The 6,763-nt window shown below is 42.7% G+C and overlaps 1 non-coding gene across 1 annotated transcript; it reads right to left on the reverse strand.

The window, feature by feature from the left end:
- Positions 1–2,916: 2,916 nt before the first annotated feature.
- On the reverse strand, positions 2,917–3,019 carry LOC126955808 (U6 spliceosomal RNA). The gene has a single exon (XR_007726102.1). It is a non-coding gene; the product is annotated as a U6 spliceosomal RNA (small nuclear RNA).
- Positions 3,020–6,763: the final 3,744 nt, after the last annotated feature.

Here is a 6,763-nt window from a genome sequence, read left to right on the forward strand (position 1 = left end):
AGAATTGCAGCCAAAAAGATAAAAGTGTAGGCCATGGTGGTTAATTTTATGTCTCAACTTGGCCGGATCACTGTACCCAGATATTTGGTCAGACATTATTCCAGATGTTTCTGTGAGGATATTTTAAAAATGAGACTAACATTTACATCAGTAGGCTTTGAGGAAGCCAAGTCCCCTCCGTTGTGTGGGCAGCCTTCATCCAGTCAGTGGAAGAAGGTCTTAACAGAAAATGGAACACCCTCTGAGAAAAGGGGAGCCTGTCAGCAGGTGGCCTTCAGACTTGAAGTGCAGAATCAGATCTTCCCTTAAAATATATCTCTTTAGCCTGGGCACAGTGGCTTATGTGTGTAATCTCAGCACTTTGGGAAACCATAGCGGGAGGATTGCTTGAGCCCATCTGAGACCAGTCTGGACAACATAGTGAGACCCCCATCTCTAAAAAAAAAAAAAAAGGTATTAAAAAATAAAAAATAAAAAAACCTCTATATGTGCATATGCACCTGCACACACATCCACATTGTGTTAAGGCTCTCTCCAGAAAAACAGAACCAATACAATGTGGAGGGGGAGGTGGGGGGAGAGAGAGATTTATTTTGAGGAGTTTGCTCACAAGATTGTGGAGGCTATAGCCAAGTCCAGCATCCGCAGAATGGACCAGCAGGCTGGAGACCAAGAAAGAGGCACTGGTGCAGTTAAAGCCAGCAGCCGTCTGCTACAGAAGCATGTCTTGTTTGGGGGATATCAGCCTTTGTTTCATTCAGGCCTTCAGGTGCTCGGATGAGCCCCCTCCCCCCTCCACATTACGGAGGGAAGTCTGCTTTACTCAATGTTCATCCATTGAAATGTCAGTCTCATCCAAAAATATCCTCACAGGAATATACAGAATAACATTTCACCAAATATCTGAGCATCCTGGTCTAGCCAAGCTGACATGTGAAATTATCCACCACGCGTATCCCATTGCTCCTGTTTCCCTGGGGATCACTAACACACTGACCGATAGCTTTGGTTTCTGGCAATGGGCTTGAAAGTTTGAGTAACAGAATCACTCATCAACACGTGGTTAGTAAGCTTATAAACTAAGAGTGCTAATTAATATAGAATTGCATAGAGGATAAAGTGTATTTGCTTTGTGCATATGTTTAAGGACCCTGAGTATTCGTCTCCATTATTAATTATACTCACCTCATCACTAGGGACCATCTAACATGCGCCAGGGCCTGGGACTATGATGAGAACAAAGCAAATGCCTGCCTTCATGGAACTCACATTCTTCTTCCTGTTATGATCGTACATGTTGAAATAGGTGTCCGTTCCTCTTTCCTTCAAGTGTGCTGTGATTTATAATAGTGTTTCCTTCTCCCACCCTAGCTTTTTCGAGGTGTAAGTAAAGATTGTGTATATTTACAGTGCACAATGGGAAGTTTTGATATATGCATGCACTGTCAAACCGTTACCACAGTCAAAGTTATTAAACATATCCATCACCTACATAGTTATTTGTTTTTCTTGTGGTGAGAGCATTTCTCTCTTAACAGTTTCAAGTATACAGTAATCCATTCTTATTGACAGCATCGTCTTGTACATAGATCTTCAGAACGCACTCATCTTATCTATGTATCCTTTGACCAACCTCTCCCCATGCCCCATGCCTCTAACCCCTGGCAACCACCATTGTACTCTGCACTTCGACCTCTTTGAAACAAGCAATTCTTTCAAAGAACTCCTGTACTCATCAGCAGAGGAAAAGGCATTGCTAGTTAACTAGCTGATGCATAGCAGAATGAGTTGCATTATCTGTCTGTTAGAAAATATGGAGATTGTAGACAGGAGATAGAATATTCTTCTACTTCCTAAGGGCTGCAATGTTCCTAGATATTTACCTTGAATACGTCATTTTAATTTTCTGAACACAGTCCAGTTACATGTCGCTGCATAATGCTGGAGACAGCAAGTAGATGGCTAACACGGGAGGGCCATTACCCATGAAGAGAGATCCCTGTCTTCTGTACTTAAAGCGCAACAACATTTTCTCTATTAGATGTGGGCTCTCTTCCTTTCCTTGCTTTGATGTTTCTATTTCTTTATTCATTCCCCCTTTGGTTAATTTTCAGAAAAATCATATACCTAAATATGTACACTGAATAAACTGTGTCCTATATTTGAGATAAAAGTTATTTTTCATCTTGTAAGCTTGTACTTTTTCTCCATTGCTGTGTAAGTAATGCCCCCTGGATTTAGTGGATTCAAACAGCACACTTTGGTCCATTCACAGTTCCTGTGGCTCAGGAGTCCAGGCGTGGCCTAGCAGCATCCTCTGGCCCAGGTTCTCCATAAGGCTGCAATCAAGGCTGTGGCCAGGGCTGTGGTCATCTCACAGCTGAACGTGGGGGATTGGGGGACACATTCACGTCCAGCCTCACTCATGGGATTGCTGACAGTTCTCTGGTCTTCTCTGACTGGTCCAGGAACATCATTTCATTGTCATGTGGGTCTCCCCAGAGGTTACTAACACCCAAGATGGAAGTCACATTCTTTTTTAAGAGTGACCCCTTACTCTGCCATATTCTGTTCATCAGAAATGAGTCACTAGGTCTAGCCCACACTGCGGGGCGGGGGGAGCTCCCACAGGAGGGTGGCTCCCAGGAGAAAGGGGTTACTGGGAGCTCACTGAGAAGCAGCCTACCACATTTGTTCTTATTTTCCCTGTCAATTCTTCAATTTCAAATCTTTTCCCTTAATCACCCCTTACTTTCCATTTCACTGCCAGCACCTCGATCTCTATCTTCTCACCATAGAGCAGATTAGTAACAACTTCCGGAACCCACAATGAGCCCCTGCATAGCCCTCGTTCCCGGCAGCTCGTCATTATTCCTGAAACACCCAGAACCACTTCCTGTTCTGACTCATTCATTTATTTATTTGGAACACTTCAGGAATTTGCGTGCCATCCTTGCGCAGGGGCCCTGCTAACCTTCCCCGTACCGTTTCGATTTCAGGACACGTGCTGCGGAAGCGAGGGCGCTTTCTGTTCTTGTCCACGAGCCTTCGGCGCTCATCGGTGCCTGCTTCTGACCGTGGGTCGCGTTCCTTCCAACGTGCGTCTTCCATCCCAGCTGGGCGGGGCCTTCACTGCTACCTTCACTGTTACCTTCTCAACATGGCGAGCTTGGCCGGATGTCACTTCGCCTTTGCCTTTTCCTCTCCGGACTCGGCTCACCGACCTTCTCAGCAGGGCCGGCCCTGCTCACTACCGCCCCCACCGGTCGTGTCGTGCTTCATTCCCACAGGCCGCATAAGGTAACATTTACGTATGTTCTGGCTGCGTGACTGATTCTCATTTCCCTGTCGATGCTTTTCTTCAACTAGGCTGAAATTCGTGTAACTTCCTATATTTCTGTGCATATGCGGTATCTAAAAATATTGAGCACCTACGAATTCCTCAAATACTTGTGGCTTCAGGTGAAAATAGAGCTCTGTACTTCCTAGCTGCCTGAGCAAAAAAAAAAAAAAAAAAAAAAAAAAAAATTAGAAAAACGCTAGGAAGGAGAGATAACATAAAAGCCAAAAGAAGGACTATTTCGAGGCCGGGCGTGTAATCCCAGCACTTTGGGAGGCCGAGGCAGGTGGAGCACCTGAGGTCAGGAGTTCAAGACCAGCCTGGCCAACCTGGCGAAACCCCATCTCTGCTAAAAAATACAAAAAGTTAGCCGGGCGTGGTGGTGGGCGCCTGTAATACCAGCGACTCGGGAGGCTGAGGCACGAGAATCGCTTGGACCCAGGAGGCAGATGTTTCAGTGAGCCGAGATGGCACAATTGCTCTCCAGTCTAGGCAACAGAGAGACACTCCGTCTCAAGAAAAAGGACTGTTTTGAGATATTTCCTAATAATTCTATCTCAAAATGTACAGAGACGGACATACTACGACTGTTTTTAGTAATCCCACGTTTTTCTATTATTTCTTCTTTTCAGTCATTCTGTTTCTATGATAGACACAGAGAATGATATCTCAACGAGATGATTTTGTCCCCAAAGAGATATTTGGCAGTATCCGAAGACATTTTTGGTTTTCACAGCTCAGGGGAGGGAGGATTGCTCCAGGGACCTAGTGGGTAGAGGCCAGGGACACTGCAATGTATACAATAGCCTCCAACAACAAACAATTACTTATCCCTAAATGTCAACAATGCGGAGATTGGAAACCCAGCTCTATCTGGAGCACAGGAGTGGTGTAGTAAAGTCAGGGTGAACCTGGATTCTGAAGCCATAGTGCTTGTGTTCACATCCCAGCTGTGCCATTCACTAGCTGTGTGACCTTGGACAAGTGACTTAGCATCCAGCTTTCTTCATGTGTAAGTGATCGGAGTAATAGAACTCATCAGTAAGTGTTGTCGGAGGGTTAGCTGAGTTAATCGTTGTAGAGGTTGTCAAGCAGTGTCTGGAACATGACAAAATCCATCACAAGTATTTGTGGAGTGAAAACCCGTTTGCAGGGGTTCTATGTGATATAAGTGGAAGAAATCATCCCTTCCGGTGATCTCCCCCTGTCACGATGGAGTGAAAAACCTGAGCAGAATCTTATGGGCAGAGTGTAGCCTCAATTGGCTGCATCAATCCCTTGTGGCTGAATGACAAATTCATTGTTATTACCTTTGGTACTCACCACCATCTGCAAGTTGGAAATTGCAGCTAGTTTTCATTCAGCACTAATGTGTCAACTGAACATTCTGGGATTTCTCTGAGAGGATCTAAATTGACTATGTAAAAAAAAGGAGGTGAACTGGCTCTTTTAAATAAGAGCAGGCATGCAGGTGACTAACATGCTCATTAGATTTCAGACCAGTAGAGCCACCCATTGTTAGTCACAGCAACCAGGTCCAGCACAATGGAGAGACCACTTAGAGGTGCCCACACCATCAGGACAGCAGCTATGCAGAACAAAGACACTCCCCTCTGAAACAGACCATGTTCTGTGGCTTGCTCCAGATTTTTAATTTACAAAGCTAACGTGTGTGTGTGTGTGTGTGTGTGTGTGTGTGTGTGTGTGTGTTTTCCAATCACTGATCAGGTTAACTTGACATCTGAACTGCAATCCTGCACTGTGCTTTTGCAAGTAGATGAATTTCCTCTGCATCAGAACAGAATTTTCTTAGGTGTAGGTTTTACGTTATGATTCTTTCTGGGAGTTGCAATCATAGGAAAATTAGGAGGACTAAATCAAAAAGTATTTTAAAAAGTAGATAACTTTCGTCACTTGATAATACATACATCTGGTTACATCTTAGTCTTTCCTAATTCAACTTAAGAATGAAGCTTGTAAAAGTAATTGGCAACTGGCTGCCTCTGCTTTGCATTTAAGACAGGATGGATACATAATTGACAAATAATTAATTTGCTTCTTAATTATTTACATCAGTTTCCCACTGTCCTATAGAAACACAGAGAGACTCTGGGAGCAGCTAAAATATGTATTTTTAGGTCTTCTTATGATTATGCTAACAAGTCGTACGGTGTCCACAGCAAACGTTAGCCAGGTGCGGTGGCTCACACCTGTAATCCCAGCACTTTGGGAGGCTGAGGTGGGAGGATCACTTGAGCCCAGGAGTTCGAGACCCTGTCTTACAAAAATTTTAAAAAACCCTAAAACCATTAATTGGGATTTCAGATAACAAAACATAATTTAAGGGAAAACTATATCACAATACTAAAAGCCTATAATATTGTTCTCTAAGAAGTGACATTGGTTAGTTATAAGCAAGTTTGGGTTTGAAGCATGTGAGCTCGTGGTATTAGTTAAAATTTCATGTCCCCTTCAATGCCCTTCCATGCAAGACTCCTTTGAGACCTTCACTGCAGGTGCTATGAGAGGAAACTATTCTGTTTGCAGCATAGTAGCAAAATGAATGCTGTGCACATAATTTTAGTACTTGTTTCAGATTTCAATTATAGTTATTGTATATTTATTCATGTTTCTTTATGTGAACAAAAATAAAATTATTCAACACTAGTTCCAATATAATTATATAATTTCTTAATTCCAGTAAAAGTAATGGCCCATGTTTGAGAATGAAATCTTAGCTAGGTGAGACTATAAGTCTCTCTGATAGTCTAATTTTCTAGTTAATAATTTTCTCCATAAAAAGCTAAAACTTAAAAAAATTCCAACTCTTTTTCATAGAAAACATATAAATTTTTAACATATAAAAAAGATGAAATACAGGCATATGATTAAAATTTCAAGTGTAAGAGGAGTGTTGTCAGGAAAAGGGGTTCCAATCCAGACCCCAAATAAAGGTTCTTGGATCTTGTGCAGGAAAGAATTCAAGGTGAGTCGCAGAGTGCAGTGAGAAGAGAGGGTTTACTGAAACCTACCCAGATACAAAGTAGGGCATCCTCAGAAAGCAAGAGGAGGAACCTCTCATCTTTTTCTTAAGTTTCTCTTATATAGGGATATTATCTATGTAAAAGCTAAGCTACATTATGTCTACATGTCGGTGGGCTGACAGTGTGACAAAATTTATTCCTTGTTGGTTTAAAGAAAGCTGTCCTTGGCATTTTAGTGCACAAGCACACCACAGCATGACTATAATTATCTTTAAAAGCATATATTGTTATGTGATATTGGGACATTGGGACATTTTGCTGTCATAAGAGTTTGTCCTTGCAGGCGTTTTTCTCAGCCATTAACATCCTATGACCATGGGTGGTGACATGGTTTGGCTGTGTCTCACCCATGTATCCTCACCCAAATCTCATCTTGAAC

Source organism: Macaca thibetana, chromosome 5 (genome assembly GCF_024542745.1).
Source record: "Macaca thibetana thibetana isolate TM-01 chromosome 5, ASM2454274v1, whole genome shotgun sequence".
In the NCBI taxonomy this organism is placed as follows: Eukaryota; Metazoa; Chordata; class Mammalia; order Primates; family Cercopithecidae; genus Macaca; species Macaca thibetana.